Here is a 22,377-nt window from a genome sequence, read left to right as displayed (position 1 = left end):
CGATCAACTGGTGATAGCAGTCCAGTAGCGTCTGATGAAACTCCTTGGTCGATCGACTGTGGATGCTGGTCGATCGACCAGCTGAGCTGTGTATAAACACCTTCTTCTCTTCAAGAATAACCTCTTCACTCCAAGCACGCATCCCGAGGTGAGTGAGTACGAACCTCCTTCTTCCAAGCTTCCTTGAAGTTGCCTCCGGAGGACGATTTAGGCTTGATTTAGCTTACTTCCACTCATTCCTACAATAAATCATAGAAAATGCAAAGTAAACCGTTTCGGGAGAAATAGTAGCTTAAAGCTAACAAATACGCATGGAAATACGTGCCAAAACTGCAAATAAAGTGTATAGAATATGCACGTATCAATGACAAATCTAATAAAATGTCAATCTGTTGCAAGGCGTAAGTAAAATGACAAGTTACGGTGCAAAATCATCACAGAAATCTACCGTTCCGACTCGACCTATATGCAAAAATAAACGTGAAATATTTTTGATTTTTTTTGTTGAATTTTATGATTTTTTTTATGATTTTTTATTATTATTTATGAAATTAAAACAACAATGCAAGAAAAAAATAAACGTGAATGCAAAACAAATGCAGACTCAAGGATGCAATACCCTCCCCAAACCAAAATGGACAACGCCCTCGTTGTCCTCCAGCATACACCAACAGAAGATGCGGGGAACGGGGTAAATACAGCCAATAAATGAATGAAATAAATAAATAAATAAATGGAGATGAAAAATAAATAAAGCAGAAATACTTACAAAATGAGCGAACTTCCCCAAACCAGCCCGAAAATTGGGGAAGTGAGTAGACCAGCAACTACTCGCCAGCCTCCTCCTCCTCACCCACCACCGTGTAGTCGGGGTCACGCTCCTGCTCCCGTCTCCTCCTCTCGTCAGCTCTAGCTCTCTCCTCCTGCTCAGCTGTGTCCGCCTCGCTCTCCGACTGTGGGTACCCCTCCGTCGGGTACCGGTAGAAAGAAGGGTGTGGCCAGCCGTCTGGAACGGAACGTCCTCGCCGCATGTGGTACTCATATAGAAGGAACAAGGCAAATGCCTGGTCCCGCTCTATATGAGCCACTCAACTGCACATCTCAAGGAGGAAAGAGTCACGGCGCCCTTGGTCCATGACCTCAGGCACCACAAAGGGAGTAGGAGGAACAAAATTAGCTGGCAAAACCGGCTGTGGGACAAAAGGAGTGGGGATAGGGGTCGGTGTAGGCGTGGACGTGGACGTCTACCTAGCCTGAGTCAGTGTGGACCCCTCCCCGATCTCTGGTCTCTTCCGCTTCTTAGAAGCGGGAGGAGCAAGTGAAAGGTGGTAAGAAGGTAGAGGTGGAGGTAACCTACCCGACAGAGTGGTCAAAGGTAAAAGACGGGGTAGGTCGGGAAAAGGTAAGGTCACGGACTCGGAACCACTAATCTTCCAAGTCCGTTGGTCCTTAGCTAACCTAAACATCGCCAGCATGGCGTCAATGTTAATGTACACGTTCTTATCTACATGTGTAAGGCCACAGGGGAAGTCAGTAAAGAGGCTACGGGCAATGTAGGATGCTAACCCACCACAGGAAATCGTGCCCTTCCTCTTTTGCCCGACAACATTAAAATGTTGAGCTGTCAGATAAGCAATGTTAAGAACAAAAGGGCCAGCACTATCAATGTTTAAATAGCCCGCTAAAATAGACAACTCAACGTTATTAACGTTGTTAGGCTCGTGGCGGCCAAAGATCGTCTCCCCGAGGAGACGAAGAAGAAAGTTCTTCTCGTAAAATCCCAACATCGGGGGGGAAGATGGACGTGAGCCACCTTCCTGCAAATCTTTCTTTTGTCAAAGGAGTCTTCATTCACATGTGCAATAGTGCACCAAAGTAGAGCCAAGAGCTTCCTAGGAGCATCCTGAGGGCCGTCACTAGTCAAACCTAACCTCCTCCCAAACTCAGCTAAGGTCCGGTTAAACAGTCGAAATGAAATACAAGAGCTCCCCGGGTCAGTGTCATAGGTAGCGGATGGGAAAGTAAAAGAGCTAAAAAACTCGAGGGTCACTTGCTCATATGTGAGCGCTCTCATCGTGGTCAAACCCGTCATCCCAGGCCCGTTTAACAACTCAGCCGCAGGTTCTAAAATCCCCAATTTGTCTAATGAAGAACGACACAAGAAACGTGTAGAGGTAATGTCACAATCCATCAAATGCATGAAACGAATACGGTGAAGTGGGTTAATGAATCATACCTCGGGATACTCATGTACAGGATCCAAAGAATCATCAGCTGTGAACCTGGAGGCCATGGGAATAAGTTTGCGCAGGAAATGTAGATTCATATACATACTAACATACTCTTATATGTCAAAATTAATTTGTCATAAAATTAAACATGAGCCCACTCTCTCGTTCAAATTCCCGTCCCCGTCCTCGTGAACTGAGGCATAATATTAATCTCATGAAAAATGAACCAAAAATTGTTTGGTTTAGACTCCTAAAACCGGGTAGGAGATGTGGAGAGGAAGAGTATTATTTTTATCTCTCTAAAAATAATTTTTCATGGAATAATAATAATCACCCACACATACATATGGTGAATAATAATTATTTTAAGTAAAAGAACTCTTGTTCTTTTCTATTGGGAGGAAGGAGAGCCAATCATGGGCTAATTTTTTTCAATGGCGGCGGTTTTTTTTTAAGTAAAAGAACTTTGTCAGCAGAACATGAGGAGGGGAAGGAGAGCCCAATGCATGGGCTAATTTTTCTACATAGTCCAGGAGCGCGGCCAAAACCGGTCGAGGTACAAGAGCGAATTTACAATGTAAATAATTCATTCAATTCGTGAAACAACAATTTCATCCGAGTAATGTGTAGACACCTCGTTTCGCACCTCCCGCAAACCACCCATTATACGGATGATGATTGGGCCGCATGTTTGATTCGCGGAACGATTTGTGACAATTCGTAAGATTATCGTCAAGTGATTGCTCAAATATTAATGTCGACCTCATAGTTGTCATCTACGTCCCGATACGGTCGTTTTGGCAAATAATGAATTAGAGTACATTCGGAGTCCGGTCAAAAAACCGTCTCCATTTTTTTATAATCAAAATAAATCCCGAGTCGGAATGTTCGGAATGTTCCAAAAGAATGGATATTTCTATTCCATATTTCATAAATTTTATCTTTTGGCAAATAATATCCCGTAATATTCATAAGATAATCGAATTATTTCCGTCCTACCATAACTCAAACGCTGAAATCTTTCTTCAAATAGAGAGAAACCTCCCACGGGAATAGACGCAAATCGCATCACACTCTAGTCAGTGTCTTAATCCGTGCGCCTCTTCCAAGAGACGCATGATCTTGATGGTTGTTCATTTCAATTCAATTGAAATGGACTATCATGTTTAGCTGCTGCGCCTCTTCCCAGGCCCTTCTTTGCATGATTTACGTATCTTTTTTCTTTCCGAGATTCACTTCCAAAGAGTCTCCTTAAACCCTATTCCTCCGCGTGATTAGTATAAATAGGAGCCTTCGCTCCTCATATTTCTCACGCGAGTGTCCGCCCTTCTCTTCTCCCTTTGCATTCTAGACTTCGTTCTTACTAATTGGCGCCTCAAATGCTTGGACTTCCGACCACGTAAGCTCGGATCTTTCCGGTACCATAAATTCGGATATTCAAGCCTCTCCGTTGCATGACCGACCAATTTGACCAACTACACTCAATCAACTTTAATTAATCAATCGTTTTCCTCTTACGAGGGCACTCTCTTTGCATTCGCGTCGAGCATCACTAGTCGATATCTTAGTTCTTCTCGTTAAAAGTCAACATGTAAAACCCTCCGAGGGTGTAAATCTCTCTTTTATTTATTGTACTTTTATTTATCGTATCACAATTGTAAGGTTTATGTCGAAAACACCATTAAAACCGATTTCTAAAACCGTGCTTTAAAACATCTCATGTAGCCAAGAAAGACCAGTTTTTTGCGGATTTCCAAAAAATAAACTTGTACGTCGAGAAAGGACGCAAAGAATCGCTTGTGCGCCTCTCTCATATGAAATTTAGTGAGCGCAAGTAATTCTTCTTGCTGCGCCTCTTATCGTGAGGCCGCCGCATTCCTTTGCTTCCTTTCTTCTTCGTTTGTCCTCACGTAATTCGTATTCAAATCTTTCTTTTGCTTATTCGTTTGTTAATTCTTCGTCGTAGTATCATAATAATTCCACATGTATTATAATCATCATTCATTCACATGTTTTAATTGTCATAAATCCGACTTAAATCCCTTATAATCCATATTTGCGGGTTTTAATCGTCATTAAATTCAAACCCGGTTTTAGAGATTCAATTTGTTCATATTGAGTTTTAATAGTCACAATTAAGTACAACTTTAAATCCAAAACTAGGAATTCTCTCATTGATATAGTTTTAATCATCTTTTGTCTTTTGTCTATTTTAAATCAAATAAATTAATTCGTCCCATTTAATGCTAGTTAATCGATTTCAATAGAGGACTCATTTATTAACATCGTTTCATCATGTAATTAATCCGTTATATTCCGTCTCATCCATGTTTTATTGCTTTCATGACCATTAATCACACGTAAATAACCCATTAATCACTTCCATCCGAGTAAATATCATTAATCAATCCTTAAATTTACCAATCGACATTAACGATTTGCGATTTGATATCGTATATGAATTGTTAAAGAAATAGAACAATGTAAAAACTCACTTAACCTTTATTAATACTTGTAAATAACAAGAAGGCATTTACATAGCAGACCTCTACCCAACTATGATAAATGATTCCAAGCCTTCTTCCGCCCTTATCAATATAACTCTTTAACTCTTTAGGGCGCAAAATTACATTAACATTTATCTTTAGCCCAAAACACATCGCAAGGGCACGGTGCTGTTCGAGATGAGTTAATCGTCAAACTCCGTTTACGCACATCAATTTGTTTGTACTTATCAACATGTGGAATAAATTGACGTTTTCAGTTTAATTAGTCTACGTATAATCTACTATCATCCGTAATATCACCTTCGATCCGATAAAATAAGGATCGTTAATTTCTTTCTTTCTTTCTTTTATTCCTTTTTCTCAAATCATCCGTTTTAGCGGTATTTTCGACATAAATCGCCTAATCCAATGTAATTAATGTAATTTTCGTTATTGTAATTCATAATTATTGTATTTCTTTTATTGTTTGTATGTTCTCACATGTAAATGAATATTAAATCCTATTTCGACCCAATTGTATGCTAATTAATTGTTCACCGACTTAGTTAAATTTTCACATGCTAGGATTAATCTAATGGATGTTGCATTGCATGCATATAGCCGAAAATTGATATATCGAAAAATTACGAATAACTTCCCTAATCATTAGTAGAGGCCGCTATCGAAAATCTTAGGCGGGCAATGGGATTAGGTGTTCGATCAAAAAGATAATAAAATGAGCTTCCTAATCGATTACCCTCACCCCTTACTCTTCCGGATCTCTTGTAAAATTGCATGAACACCCGTGTTCATTGGCATCCACGAGAGTCATTCTAGACATAGAATGCTAAGGGTAACGATTGCTTAGTGTTCATGTCACTACTTTGTGTCTTGACATGACACGAGATATTCGAATAAAATTAAACGGTTCCAATTTCCCATAAAAATTGGTGGCGACTCCATACAAAATGCAAACGCTTGTTTTCGCTTCTCACCAAGCGCCCAAAAATTGTTTGGTTTAGACTCCTAAAACCGGGTAGGAGATGTGGAGAGGAAGAGTATTATTTTTATCCCATGGTTGAATCCACCCACACATTTGGCGACTCTTGTTCTTTTCTATGAGGGGATAATACACCTACGTGTAGCCAAGGGTGAAACTTGAACAAGGTTAGGGAATAAGTTTGTACAAGACAATTGTGTAACAATGCAATGTTTTTTATCATAAAAAATCTCGGTCTTCCTATTTTACCGTTTATAAATCATATTTATAATAATTCAAATTCCGTTTTATTTGTCTTATAAATTGTTTCCTTCCTAGGCCCAACCCAACCCTTTCGACCAATCGTCTCGTCTAAACGGTCCTAATTCTTATTTGGGTCTAAGGATGGATAGCGATTGACGTCATCCATACCATGATGCTTACTCTTGTTTGTATCAAGGGCCTTCACTACTTGAGGAAATGGACTAGGAATCGGCCTTACTCTTGTTTGGCACAAGCCTCTCCACAAATGGACTAGACTTCGGGTTTGATGGTTTGATGGTTCGGTATGGCAACCCACCCTTTAAACCAAAACCCTTTTAAATGCACTCAGCATCCCGTTATAATGCCTGTATAAATGTGTAAACCTTACGTGATCACCACTTCTAAACAAAACCATGACGAATTTTCAAAAAAATCAAAATCCTTATTTTCAAACAAGAATTTCGAAATAGGCCTTTAATTAGCGCAAAATCCGGTCAAAACTCCGTCCGTTTGTCGTGTCAAAATTCGGGCCACAAGCCCATTTCAAACCTCACTTCGAGTCCACTCCTACAACCACATTACAGTTGACTAGGACACACATTTTCAAAGACCTTGTCTTTCTTCAAAACTCACTCAACACAAGTGGCACACACCCACTTCACAAGTCAAAACTTTTCCTCTTTGAGCAAGTATGATAGAATGGTCGATCGTGTCTTGATTCGTCGCCGATCTCTTATCCAGTTTCCAAGATGCCCGGATCAAGTGATGAAACAAACCTCCAGCAAATTCAAGAGAGTAATGATCGAAACCTAGCCGCGCTAGCCCAAATGCAAATCACTCAAGAACAAACCTATGACCGCCTTGAACTAATCGAAGGCCGTATCTTTGATGTAGAGGGAAGGTTGCCTCCCCCTAAAGGTGAAGTACTACGTTTCTCCGATGACGAGTCTAAAGACGAGAATCCTATCATAGGGACAACTGCAGCTGAGAAAAGACTCCAATACCTAGAGGAGCAATTGATGTACCTTAAAGGGGATGACATTTACAGGGAAAACAATCGCAAATATGAAGCCGTCAATTCCAAATTTCCAACTAACTTTAGCATGACGGATATCCCTAAGTTCAAAGGACATGAGAACCCTTTGAACCACATCCGTGCCTTCAAGGATTACATGTCTATCAAAGGCATCAAACCCGAGATGTTCTTAAGGATCTTTCCTTCATCTCTTGACACCATTCCGAAGCAATGGTTCTACACTTTAGATCACAAGAAGGTCGCTACTTGGGAGGACGCCGCGATCGAATTCTCGAAACAATATGCGGATAATGCCGAGATCCAAGTCAACATGCGTACTCTAGAGGTTCTTACCCAAAATGACAAAGAAGGATTCACCGACTTCCTAAGTAGGTGGAGGAAGACTAGCACTCAACTAGTTGAACGCCCGGATGAGGCTACTCTTGTGGAAAAGTTCGTGGATAATCTCAAACCTATCTATGCCAACCATTTGAGATATCAAAACATCAAGACTTTCAAGGACTTAACCGTACTAGGGACACGAATTGAAGATGACATCCGTAAAGGACTCTTGTCCAAAACGGTAGGTCGAGGATATCAAGGGTCCACAAGTCGTTCATACGGCTCTACTAGCAAGACCGACGAAGTTAACCTTCTCGAGCCATCCAAGAAAACTAGCCCACCAAGGAAGTTCACAAACCTTGGGGATACATACTCCAACGCTCTAAAAAGGTTAATGAAGCAAGGTAAACTCCAACCCATTGGACCTACTCCCGAACCCGAAAAGAAATCCAAGTTCTGGGATGAAAATTCCTACTGTGAGTACCATAGGGGCAAAGGGCACGACACAGAAAAATGCTACAAGTTGAAACACGTGCTTCAAGATATGATTGAAGATGGTCGACTTCCAATCCCACCAGGAGGTAAGCCCAACAACACTTAGAATCCTCTTGGAGTTCTAGTGATTACAAGTGACGAATCTACCTTAGATTGCTCACACCTCATCTCTCCCACCGAAAATGAAATTCATGCAATTGAGAAAGAAAAGCTCTACTCCACTATCTCCCCTACCATTTCCGACTTCATCACATGGGCAAGGAATGTAGATAGACAATTGTGGGAACTAGAAAACATGGTAACGACCTTACGCAATCCCAATGCAATACCTAAAGAACGTGTACCATTGACCTTCTCTCAAAATGCCACTATGCAAGAAGTAGTCACCGTGGTTGATAAACTAGTCGATCAAATCATACGACTAGAAAGTGATATCATGAGGATGAAGGAACTAGCTGCAGTTAATGGGGTTTGGGCCGATGACGATGAGGACGAATATCTCATTGAAAACTCCTTAGTCAAGGAAATAGTCCAAAATGGTGAAGACCAAGATGTGGATCACCTAACTCGTTCGGGTCGCCCATATCAAAGCACTACTCAAAACGGTCCAACCAATGTCATCACACCAAATGACAACGAAGATGACCCCACTGATCATTTGCTCAAGCAATTACAAAAGACCAAGGCTGATCTTTCAGTCTGGCAACTAGTGGCAAACTCATTTCCACATCGCCAAGCTTTACTGCAAGCTTTGGCCAAGCTAAATGTAGCACATAACTCCACTCCTGAAGATGTAGTCAACTTGGTCTTCCAAGAATCACCTAAGCTAAGTAATCCTATTACTTTCTCGGACGAAGACTTGCCACCTTTTGGCGCTAGTCACAACCTTGCTCTATACATCACCGTCATTTGTCTAAAGAAGAATGTGCCAATGACTTTGGTAGATGATGGCTCCGCGGTCAACGTCATACCCCTCAAAACGGCATACAAGCTAGGCATGAAAGAGTCGGATTGGACTCCCACCAATCAAGGTGTACGTGCATATGACGGTACACGACGAAAAGTGGTTGGACTTGCTAACCTAACCATAGCCACGGGACCAATCGAACGGAAGGTTAACTTCCAAATAGTGGACATCGAAGCTTCATTCAATATACTTCTGGGAAGGCCTTGGATTCATGCTTCCAAAGCGGTAACATCCACCCTCCACCAAAAGATCAAGATCCCACTAAATGGCAAAGTAGTGACGATCACCTCGTCACCCATCAAGGCAATAATCGAGAAACAATCAAACAATCAAGTCCTTGCAGATCCCATATACGAACTTGGGGGCTTCCAAAGTGTGAACGTCATAGAAAGTGAGTTGGCACCTCTATATTATAATCCCTACTCCAACTTAGTGGTCAACCACATACTCAAATCCCAGGGATACTTCCCTGGAATGCCTTTGAACCCAATTCGGAAGAATACCTTCGCACCATACAAGGAAGGCAACTCGACAAGGATACCACTTGGGCTAGGGTATAAACCAACAAAAGAAGAAGTTCTCGAGATGCTCGCTCAAGTCCAAAATCGCAAGCACGTGGGAGTCCAAATGAGGCCATATCTCCCCACTCTAAATGGGTACTTCGTTCAAGAAGGAAGTTCAGAACTCTTTCACGGATTTCCCGAACCTTGGCATTATCTTGAGAGGAAGCTAGCCGGAATCGAGATCTTTCACGATTGCTACTTCATTCCTCCCGAAACGGTTCCTACCGTCAAAACCCGTCAAGCACCTTGCTTAGACGAACAAGCTGTTAGCCTATTGTTTGGAGAGGACCGATTCATTAGGGCCGCGCAGGATGAGATCATTACTATGATACTTCAGGACGATCGCTTCAACCCCACCGCGTTGATCACAGAAACCGACACAAAGCAACAGAAAGGATGGAGAAAATCAATCAAGTGGACCAACAACCAAGGAAGACTCTTCAAGCTCACTACTGGAGAAGGAGAGATGTTCAAAGGAGAACCAGAAGACGACGAGTTCGAGTCGGAGTCGGAGTCAGAGTCGGAGTCTAGAGGAGTCATTAGAGAATCTACTCCTGTTGTCATCCCCACTCCCCTTGTTTCTCCTAGCTTAGCCTCGAGTAGTCACGGTAATTCGGGAAATGCCCCAATTACTGTCCCTTTGCCGCCACTGACCATGGATCAGTTGGCTTCTTTGTTTCAACTTTACTTAAATCTTAATATGAATAAATCAGGTTCTGCTTACTCTCTGTGTTCTTTCGAGTGCAATTCTGTTTATGATGATACTGAGAATGACCAAGACCCAGACTTGACCGAAATACCTCCCTACGTAGCCAAAGAAATACTACAGGAAGGGGAAGGGGGACCTGTAATAGAGGACACCGAACCCATCAATGTAGGAACCGAACTAGAACCCAAAGAACTTAGGATAGGGACTACCTTGAGCTCAACCGAAAGGGCCGATTTCATAGACCTCCTGAATGAATTCAAAGACGTTTTCGCTTGGTCCTACAAAGACATGCCAGGGATCGACAGGGATATTGCCGAACATAGGATTCCGATTAAGCCAGGTTTCAAACCTGTGAAACAGAAGCTTCGACGAATGAGAACAGAATGGGCTCTAAAGATTAAAGAAGAAGTTGATAAGCAATTCAAAGCCGGGTTCATCAAAGTTTCCGAGTATTCTGACTGGGTAGCTAACATAGTACCCGTACCCAAAAAGGATGGGAGAATCCGTGTTTGTGTTGACTTTAGGGATTTGAACAAAGCGAGTCCAAAAGACGACTTCCCTTTACCTCACATCGACATATTAGTAGACAATACTGCAGACCACGCATTACTATCCTTCATGGATGGATATGCTGGTTATAACCAAATCAAGATGGCCATGGAAGATATGCACAAGACCGCATTCGTCACCCAATGGGGAACATATTGCTATACAGTAATGCCGTTTGGACTAATCAACGCCGGAGCTACATACCAACGCACCGCAACTACACTCCTACATGACATGATGCACAAAGAAGTTGAGGTATACGTAGATGACATGATCGTCAAATCCAAAGAAAGAGAGGGACATATTGCGAATCTTCGCAAATTCTTCGCAAGGCTACGAAAGTACAACATGAGGCTCAATCCTCAGAAATGCACATTCGGGGTGACATCTGGCAAACTCCTGGGATACGTGGTTAGTCAAAGAGGAATAGAAATAGATCCTTCCAAAATCAAAGCTCTGATCGAAATGCCACAACCCCAAACAGAAAAAGAAGTCAGAGGATTCCTAGGAAAGGTACAATACATAAGTCGATTCATATCGAAACTTACAATGATTTGTGAGCATATCTTCAAGAAACTCAAGAAAATAGACCACACCATGTGGGATGATGATTGTCAAAAGGCATTCGACCGAATCAAGGAGATATTGGCTAAACCACCAGTGCTCATGCCACCGCAACGAGATCAACCTCTTGGTTTATATCTCACAGTAACTGAAACCGCCATGGGTGCCATGCTAGCTCAAACTGTAGGAAGCGAAGAAAGAGCTATTTACTATCTAAGTAAGAAGTTCTTGGAATATGAGTGCAAATACTCACAACTCGAAAAGACATGCCTCGCTCTTGTGTGGGCAACGAAGAAGCTACGTCACTACATGCTTAGCTACTCCGTCAAGATATATTCCAAAATGGATCCAGTCAAGTACCTCTTCGAGAAACCCGTCCTCAACGGACGTCTGGCAAGATGGACTCTTGATGCTCTCAGAATTCGACCTCAAATATGTGCCACTGAAAGTCATAAAAGGTCGCGCCGTCGTCGAATTCTTCGCAGAAAATCCTATCAACGACGCACAAACCATAGATACTTGGTCATTTCCCGACGAGGATATACTTCAAACAGATGTAGACTCCTGGGATATATACTTCGATGGAGCATCAAACTTAAGAGGGTTCAGAATAGAAGTGTTGCCCATTTCTCCTGAAGGTGAGCATACACCGATTGCTGTCAAACTCGACTTCGAGGTGACAAACAATGCTGCAGAATATGAAGCTTGTCTCATTGGACTACAAGCGGCAGTGAGCTTAGGCATCAAAAACCTCCGAGTACATGGGGACTCATCGCTGATCATCAACCAAGTTACAGGATCCTGGAAAATCCGAAGTGAAAGCCTCGCACCCTATCAGGCTAGGATAGACCAAGTGGCCCAATTCTTTGATCACGTGACCTACTTACACCTACCTCGAGAGGAAAATCAATTTGCAGACGCTCTTGCGAAACTTGCATCTTTGATAAATATGCCAGACCACATGATGGACATGCCTTTGTGTATCGAACGACGGTCGGAGCCGGCTTATGTCCACCAAATCACCGATGAAGAGGAAATTGCGCAGGAACCCTGGTTCCAAGCAATCTTGAACTTTAAACTTAATGGTACCTATCCACCAGATATGGACAAAAGGGGACAACGTGCTATACGCCTATTAGCTTCCCAATACGTTCTGATGCAAGGAGAATTATACAAAAGAACACCTCTTGGTGTAGTCCTACGATGCCTTGATCATTCACAGGCACGAAAGGTGATGGAAGAAGTCCACGACGGAGAATGCGGTCCCCACATGAGTGGGCCCATGATGGCAAAGAAAATCACACGTTTAGGATATTATTGGACCACAATGGAATCTGATTGTATCAAATACGTAAGACATTGCCATAATTGTCAAATCTTCGGGAATGTACAACATGTCCCTCCCTCATTGCTCTATACGATGACATCTCCTTGGCCGTTTTCTGCATGGGGAATTGACATAATCGGAAAGATAACCCCCGCCGGAACAGGAGGTCACTGTTTCATTCTAGTAGCAATTGACTACTTCACCAAATGGGTAGAAGCGGCTTCCTACACGGGTCTTACGGCTAAAAATGTGGCCAAATTCATACAAAACAACATCATCTGTCGATATGGTTGCCCACATGAGATCATTAGCGATAATGGGTCACACTTCCAAGCCGAAACCGAGCAATTGCTAGCCAAATACAAGATTAAGCATCACCACTCTTCGCCTATAGACCACAGACTAACGGCGCGGTAGAGGCGGCAAACAAGAACGTTGTCACAATTCTCAAGAAAATGACCGACAACTATAGAGATTGGCCAGGCAAGATACCCTTTGCTTTATGGGGGTACCGTACATCTGTCAGGACGCCCACTGGGGCTACTCCTTTCTATTTGACCTACGGGATGGAGGCCGTACAACCGGTCGAACTAGAAATACCATCCTTGCGTATTCTACTCGAAAGCCAAATCCCTGAAGCCGATTGGAAGAAGGATAGATATGAAGAACTCATCCTCCTGGATGAACGTCGGCTACGCGCCTTACATAACGTCCAAACATATCAAGCACGTATCAAACGAGATTTCAACAAAAGGGTTAGGCCAAGAAACATCAAAGAAGGAGACTTGGTACTCAAATCGGTTAGAGCTCTTTTACCTGTCGACCCAAGGGGAAAATTCAAACCTAATTGGGCCGGACCATATCTAGTCAAATCCATACTCCCAGGGGGTGCGGTTAGAATCACAGACCTAGATGGGAATGAGTTTTCAAATCCCACAAACCTTGACCAATTAAAACGATACTATGCCTAGAATAGGACAAACACGCGCCTCGCGTAAACCCATGTGTCGCTCTTGTGGCAATAAATAAACGGCCCCTGGCCAAGCTGAAATAAGCTAAGTGTCACCGTGCTCTTGCATTTTGACAAATTTGCCATCCTCATATCATCAAATAAACTAAATTCGCACCTTGAGAACAAGCAAAAGCTCATGCTTATTTTCTATGTTCATTACAAGCTCTTGCTTAGAACAATTATTCTTTTACATTTTCTCGAACTACGCGCAAGGGTTTGATTTCGCTTTTTTAAGTGAATACGTAGGCAATCCTTCACAGGATTCAACCCATTATATCTAAAATGTAAATAGAAGGACATTTGCATTGCATTTGAAATTCGACAAGAATAATAAAAGAAAATCACAACGGTTTCATAACCATTCAACCTTTTTTATTTCATTCACTTTCTAATAATAATAGTACGTTACATAATAAAAATAGAATAGGCTAGGATTCTAAAAATCCCTCCTTTTTATTACAACAATAATAATAATAATCAAATAATAAATAAAGACTCGGGCTATTCCTCCATCTTCCCCTTGCCCTTGTCATTCTTGTCATACTTCTTGTCACGACCTCGAGCCGGGCGCTCATGCACCACTTCAGACCTAATCACCAACGGTCTTTCTCGAGGCCTGACTCTTCCATTCTTGCCAACCACCATTTCCGCAACAGGAGTAGTCTTTGATTTCTTTGAAGGGCGAATGACCTGAAGCCCGGCTTCTTCTTCTCCCTCTGTCAGATGCTTCTCCTTCTCTTTCTCTCCCTCGCGCACCTTGTAGTCGACAGGTTCGCGTTTCCTCAGTCTCTCACGCTCTTCCGGTTGCGCCTTTCTCCACATCGGTAGGAATCCGACACCCTTACAAAGATTGGGCGGAGAAGCTCAAGAACCACATGTTTCTTTGGGCCCATTTAATAGCCCACTCTCTTCGGCTCTCTCGTGGTAAGCGCTATAGCGATCATGGGACGGTGTCAAGCCTAGGGATCGTCTGCTTCAACCCGACTTGCCTCATCAATCTTTCCGGAAAGATGCATACCATGAACTCCAGTCCCGGAATGCGCACGGACCTAGTAGGATCCAAAGAAGACACTCCAGTGACAGACTTGAGGTGCCACCACGGTACGATCCACCTAACCAACGGGCCATCATCACTCTTCAGCTTGTTCTTCCAATAATCGCAGACCCGGGTGAAGTCCACCATGTACAACCGCGTCCTCATCGCAATCATACGGGAATGATAGGAAAGTGCATGAATTGGGGGTTCGAGCAGTCGGAGCCGTTCCATAAGCCAAACCTACCAAAAGAAGGTATTAGACACCGAACAAAAAAAAAAAAAAAAAAAAAAAAAAAAAAAAAAAAAAGGGTGTCTTTTACCCGTAAGATGACGGACTCCCCAAAATTGGCGATCGCGGTTGGATTTCCTATTATCCGGCCTAAGATAATCTCCCTTAAGCATAAACAAGTGGGCTCTGCGCGACTCCATTTGCTCGATAAGACCCAAAAGACGAGGATCACCTCTCAAGTCTTCATCAACATGCCCTTGGAAGACGTACACATGCAGCAAATAAAAGCCGAATGCTCTCCTCCTGGCAACATAGGAAACAGTAGGGTCGGCCCTGTTGATGAATCGATCAATAAAGTCCAACATTCCCACGCCTTTCGGGGTAACTAAGCGATCCACCTCAAGTCCGTCACCCAAGCAAGTCTCTGAATTTGCTCTTATACCCTTGTGAAGTGGAAGGAATGGCGGGTAAGTGTTCGGGATCCCACCCACCAATAGCACTATTTCTTCCTAAAAGGACAAATGTCACCTCCCGGGAACGCGAAAACATGATAATTCGGGTCCCAATAGTCAAGGCAAGCATCCAAGAACGGCTTTACAATTTTGATGAGTTTCAAACTCAATAAAGACCCAAAGTTATAAGCACCCATGTCATGCTTCTCAATATTCGAAAATTCATTAGTCCATTCCTTCAAGCGGATCTCCAAAGTATTCATGATGATTTTCTCTTGAAAATTTATTTTGGGAATTTTATGTTAATAGACGAAGAAAAGACGGAAGATTTATGTGAATTAAAACTCCATCGACGCTTCTATTTATACTAATTGCTGTTTCCAAAAATCCGTCAGAACGGACAAGCCTGGGAACAGGCGCAGCACCTGCTGCGCCTCTTCAAAGGGACGCAGCTCATGCTGCGCCTCTTCCCCAGGCTCACTTTCTGTGATTTCCGCGTTTGGATCTTTCCTAATTCTATAAACGCACGATTTCCTATTCCTGCGGGGTTTTATTTTGGTAACTACGAGCAGTTTACCATGTTCCAAGTTTCCTAAATTCGCGGGCGCGCATTTCGAGGCGACATCGATACCTTCGCCATTTTTCATCACACTTGATTCTTTTTATTTCATTTATTCATTTTTAGTAAATAAATTTATTTATTTTTTTTTTTTTAGGAAATAAATTTCATTTCCTTTTTTGAAAAATTTTCTTTTGTTTTCATTTTTAACAAATTTCAACATTTCATTTCTACACTTGTAGATTTCTCTTTTTTCTTTTTTTAGGGGGTAACCCTCCCTACCGTCCGGTCATTTCCGGCCAAATTTTTGCATTTTTTCGTATCCTTTTGAGTCTCGTTTTGCGCTAATTAAAGCCATATGTGTATTAAAAATGTATGTTTTGTGTGATTTCTATGTAAATTTCGGCAGCATGACGGCGTAAACCGTTGTCTACCAAACCTGTTCAAGAACTAACCTGCAGGTACAAGCAACACAACCCAAAGAAAGAAAGGCACTCGGGCCATCGTATATACAAATGTACAAGCAAATCGGGGGCTTGCGCCCAACAAAGTTCAAAAGTCCAAGCAAATCGGGGGCTTGCGCCCAAACAAAGTCCAAAAATGTTCAAATCAGAAGTCCAAATATACAAGTCTACAAAACTACACAAAACTACAATTGCGCGCCCCCTCCAACTCAAGAACTCGCCGCAAGAACGGCATTCTCGGCATCTCGAAACTCGAGCTCCCTCAGTAAGCGAGCGGTCTCCTCCCGAGACTGGGCCAACTCTCGCTCCAGCTCGCGGTCAACCTGTAAACAAGAAATTGGCTCATGTCAATCAATTCAAGCAAGATCAAAAATCAAGCAAAATTGGAAATAACAAAAAAACCAAAAGAAATCAAATAAGGTTCATACCTGACGACCTCGACCACCGACGAGTGCCTCGATGGCAGTAGCTCGCAGCCGGTTGGCCACCCTCCATAGTGCCACGAAGCGAGATGGCGCGACCTACATTTCAAGAGAAATTCTCAGTAAATTCAACAAGTTCAAATGTGTTCTCACACGAAAGGTATATAAGCGGGAGGCTCACCCTCCGAATCAGATGCTGCCAGTCGTCTAGGCCAGCATCCGTCACAGCTACGTCAAAGTCACGCAACTCGGAGATCGTCGTCCTCCCGGTCGCGTCAGTGTACTCAAGAGTCTCGGGGTACGCTGGGGGCTCGATGCCCGCCGCCTCGACCTCCTGCAAAGACAAATAACTCTCATTAATCGATGATCTTTCGTCGTAATTCTCAAAATCAAAAGTAAAAGATACTCACCACAACTGGCCAGTACGCCAACCTCCCGTAAAGGAACGCCGAGTAGTCCTCGCCAGGGAGAAGAAGGTCGTCGCCACGGCACCAGCCAGTCCGCCTCCTCTCGGCCTCGAAGGCTCCTAAACATCGTCCCGGGAGGATCAACGGAACCGTCAACGCGTCCCGAGAGCACCGACGAGCCAAACGCTCGCCCGGATACCACACAGACCCATCGACGTCCTCAACGATGGCCGACTCGGGCTCCTAGGTCGAAGGACCTCGGAACAAAAGGAGGCGCTCTAGCGTACTCCGCCCAAGGTCCGGCACCCACTGCGACAATATAAAGGCAGAGATCATTCCGATGATCAAGTGAAGGCAAAGGATAAAGAAATACAAGTGTATATAAATGGGATACTCACGCTGCTCAGCTGAAGGGCGTTCACGTCCCGCCGGTAGACATTGTGAGAAGAACGCTTGCTCTTCGTCCGGCACATCACCCAATCCCTCACCACGGGATAGGTCTTCTCCAACGGCTCCGTCCTCTTCGGCGCGAGACTCGGGAAGTAGGAGTACACCCATGCCTCAGAAATGAATAATCAAGAACGATCTTTCGTGATTCGATAAAGAAAGGAATATGCTATTAAAAGGAAGGTTCATACCTCCAAAGAGAGCCCAGTCCGACAAAGACCGGAGAAGTCCCCTTCTCCATCAACTCCGGACGAACCATGGCCCTCATAAAGCGGATGAGGACCGCAAAAACAGAGTGACCCGGTCCCAACGCCCTAGGGAACTCGGTCGAAAAGAAAGGGAAGGAGCTTCGTCGACACCTCTCACCCTTGTCTCCGAGGTAAATCGAAGACGAAAACCACCAAAGCCACAAAGCGAGCCCTCCGCCACCAGACAAGGAGGAGGAGCCGTCTCCCTCCCATCGATCGTCACCAGCTCCGGGGTCTTCCCCGCGAAGTAGTCTCGAACGTAAGAGCTGGTACCAAACCCAAGATCGCGCAACCTTCGGCGACAAGTTCCGGCCGATCAATCTCCTCGCCTCGGCCGAATCCGCCCTCATAGCGGTCTCCGGCCACACCATCTCCTCGGTCCCACACGGCACCGAAATCATGCCGTAATCCTCCAAAGTAACTCCCACTTCACCGAAAGGCGGTGAAAACGTGGAAGTCGTATCCCGTAACCGATCCAAGAAAGCGCGGACCAGGCTAAGGTTAGCCCGCAACTTCCTCTTCACGATATCCCTCCAGGACACAACCGAGGACCGAATGCTCCACGCTCGATCATGGCCCTCTCCTCCGCCGACAGCCGCTCGTAGTGCTCCATCGCTGTCGTGTAACCCGAGAACGACCTGATGTTCCCGGCCTCCTATTATGATTTGAAACAAAGCTATCTTTAGTTTTGACTGAAATTTGAAAGAGATTTGGACAAAAAGAATGAAAGAGGATGGATAATGAGTAGTGAATTCCTATTTACCAGACTCTTCACCGTCCTGTAGGACAGGTGACCCTCTGCAGCCCACACCAGGTGCCTACTCTCCCAGGTCTCAGCCCACGCAGGAGCTCCTCTCAGCTGACGACCTCCTCGCCCGACGTTAGCCCGTCTCGGGGCCTCCTCCTCCTCGACGGCCTCCTCCTCGTCTCCAGCAGCCATCACCGCAGCGGTGAAGGCCTGCTCTAAAGCCTCCTCAACAACAGCGGCGTCTATCTCCATGGGAGTCCTCCCATAAGTAGAAGCCTCATCACCTGCAACATTAAAGTAAATTCAGGCCACGTCATATGACGACAAGCCTTTGTTAAGGGATTTTCGAGCCCTCAAGGCCCTGAAATCGCCCCTTTCTGGCCATCCTTGGCCATATTCCCACCAACCCAATCACTCATGTGATAAATTGGGTCAAGTCAAGTCCAAGTCAAAGCCTAGTTCCGGTTCAAGTCGAAAATTCGGCAGCATTTCGCTATAATGGTGATTATGCCCTAGAAAAGTGTCCTGAAAAAGTTGTCACAAACCGAGATTCCGAGATGGTAGGAAGTTTACCCATCATTCAAGGGTTCCAAATACCAAGTTTCATCACAAATGGGCAATCCTAAGGCTATTTTCGAAGCAATTTACGGTTTAGCTGTGAAACCGTCTCAAAATTCGTTCAAAGGCTCAAAACTTGACGAAAATTCGAAGCAAACACATGGTTATGTTCCTAACATCACCTACTATCCATTTCTAGCATCAATTTGGCAAAGCAAATCCATTTGGGGGAAAAGCCCCAAATTTTCGATCAAAAGGGTCGAAAACCCTAATTCTCGCGGCTCAAAATTCAACAAATGAAGACAATTAATGCAAGATTGGAACACATACCTCGATTAGTCATCTTTAAAGCAAGCTTTTGAATCAAACCTTGACGGAAATGGTGAAAATTTGAGAGAGAAATGCAAGAATTATGTTTCGAAATAATGAAACATAACCCTTCTGATTTCGCGTTTTTACGCAGCAAAAGCCAAATTGGGGAAAAGAGCAGCAGTCTTTGCGCCTCTTCCAAGAGACGCGACTCTTCTTGCGCGCTCTTCCTTTGTTTCCCTCCATATGGATTTTCAAAAATCCGTTATGAGTTCGTTATTTGTGGGCCCATCTTTGGTGCGCCTCTTCCTCAACGCTATTATATTCTTTTGGTCCGGTTCGATGATTTTCTTTCGTTCCGGCCCGCATTATATCCAGGTCAAGTAGAAAGATTATTTTGCAATATTGCTCAAATCCTTATATCCAGCGCAGCAATGATATTTTGCAAGATTGAAATCCTTTTATCCACCCGGTGATGATTGGGCAGAAGAAAGATTTTTGCGATATTGCTCAAGATCATTATATCCGACACGCGCAGATAGTATTTTTTTGATCTTGCTCATTTGAGATTTCTCCCACGACGATCAAGATGTTCCTAGTCATCAATATTACCCAAAGAGTTTGTTTGAGACCGACGCAAGCGATTCAACCTCAAGTTTCGCGAGTTCGCTTAAGACCGACGCAGCGGATTCCCCGCGATTTCTACGACGTCCTGCTGTTTTCAATAGTTCTTGTTTCCCCGAGAGTTCGACCAAAGATCCTGTGACCCCTAATGTCTTCGACACACAAGTTACCTTCGACCAAAGAGTTTTGCCGAAGCGTCTTGATCCCTTCACCCAGGGGTATCTCGGTATGGTTTCTTCTCATGGTGGCGAGCTTCCTTACGTAGTCTAATGGACTTTAAACGACCCTCCCCCGATAGTCGAGACTCTAAAATGTTCCCGACGACAGTCCTTGGTTCGAGACCCCTTGAGCCGCCTCGCGTCGCCATAGTCGTCAGGTTGTAATCTTCGATTGAACTGATGGCTATACTTTGACTTTCGCCTTGTCCAAGCCTCGGTCAAAGTGGGGCTCAGAGACACCTCGTTTCGCACCTCCCGCAAACCACCCGGTGATGATTGGGCCGCATGTTTGATTCGCGGAACGATTTGTGACAATTCGTAAGATTATCGTCAAGTGATTGCTCAAATATTAATGTCGACCTCATAGTTGTCATCTACGTCCCGATACGGTCGTTTTGGCAGTAATTAGAGTACATTCGGTCCGGGTCAAAAACCGTCTCCATTTTTTTATAGTTTGTTAAATCCCGAGTCGGAATGTTCTGGAATGTTCCGGATATTTCTATTCCATATTTCATAAATTTTATCTTTTGGCAAATAATATCCCGTAATATTCATAAGATAATCGAATTATTTCCGTCCTACCATAACTCAAACGCGGAAATCTTTCTTCAGCAGGAGGAAACCTCCTGGGAATAGACGCAAGGCCAGTCTTTGCGCCTCTTCCAAGAGACGCGATGGCTGCTTCTTCTCGCGCTCTTCCCGGCCCTTCTTTGCATGATTTACGTATCTTTTTCATATCTTTCCGAGATTCACTTCCAAAGAGTCTCCGAAACCCTATTCCTCCGCGTGATTAGTATAAATAGGAGCCTTCGCTCCTCATATTTCTCACGCGAGTGTCCGCCCTTCTCTTCTCCCTTTGCATTCTAGACTTCGTTCTTACTAATTGGCGCCTACGTGCTTGGACTTCCGACCACGTAAGCTCGGATCTTTCCGGGTACCAGCCTCTCCGTTGCATGACCGACCAATTTGACCAACTACACTCAATCAACTTTAATTAATCAATCGTTTTCCTCTTACGAGGGCACTCTCTTTCCATTCGCCTCGAGCATCACTAGTCGATATCTTAGTTCTTCTCGTTCCGTCAACATGTAAGTCTGAGGGTGTAAATCTCTCTTTTATTTATTGTACTTTTATTTATCGTATCACAATTGTAAGGTTTATGTCGAAAACACCATTAAAACCGATTTCTAAAACCGTGCTTTAAAACCTGTTTTTGCGGATTTCCAGTAAATAACCGTCGAGAAAGGACGCAGCAACTGCTGCGCCTCTTTGAAGGAGCGCAGTTCCTGCTGCGCCTCTTCGTGAGGCTGCCGCAGTTCCTGCTTCCTTTCTTCTTCGTTTGTCCTCTGTAATTCGTATTCAAATCTTTCTTTTGCTTATTCGTTTGTTAATTCTTCGTCGTAGTATCATAATAATTCCACATGTATTATAATCATCATTCATTCACATGTTTTAATTGTCATAAATCCGACTTAAATCCCTTATAATCCATATTTGCGGGTTTTCGTCATTAAATTCAAACCCGGGTTTTAGAGATTCAATTTGTTCATATTGAGTTTCTGGAATTCGTCATTGATATAGTTTTAATCTGTCTTTTGTCATATTCGTCGTTAATTCGTCGTATTTAATGCTAGTTAATCGATTTCAATAGAGGACTCATTTATTAACATCGTTTCATCATGTAATTAATCCGTTATATTCCGTCTCATCCATGTTTTATTGCTTTCATGACCATTAATCACACGTAAATAACCCATTAATCACTTCCATCCGAGTAAATATCATTAATCAATCATTAAATTTACCAATCGACATTAACGATTTGCAGTTCCGGCTTCACAGCCAGAACTCACCCTTGGAACAGACGCAAAGAATCGAATAAGAAATGACGCTGCGCCTCTTCCGGGGCAGGGGCGCGATCTGCTGCTACTGTTCCAGGATGAGTTCTGTCCCTGAACTCCGTTTCTGCCTTGACGTAGTTTAATTAGTCTACGTATAATCTACTATCATCCGTAATATCACCTTCTGATCTGTTCGTTAATTTCTTTCTTTCTTTCTTTTATTCCTTTTTCTCAAATCATCCGTTTTAGCGGTATTTTCGACATAAATCGCCTAATCCAATGTAATTAATGTAATTTTCGTTATTGTAATTC

Source organism: Silene latifolia, chromosome 4 (genome assembly GCF_048544455.1).
Source record: "Silene latifolia isolate original U9 population chromosome 4, ASM4854445v1, whole genome shotgun sequence".
NCBI classification, from domain to species: Eukaryota; Viridiplantae; Streptophyta; class Magnoliopsida; order Caryophyllales; family Caryophyllaceae; genus Silene; species Silene latifolia.
Note: the sequence above shows the minus strand (reverse complement) of the source record.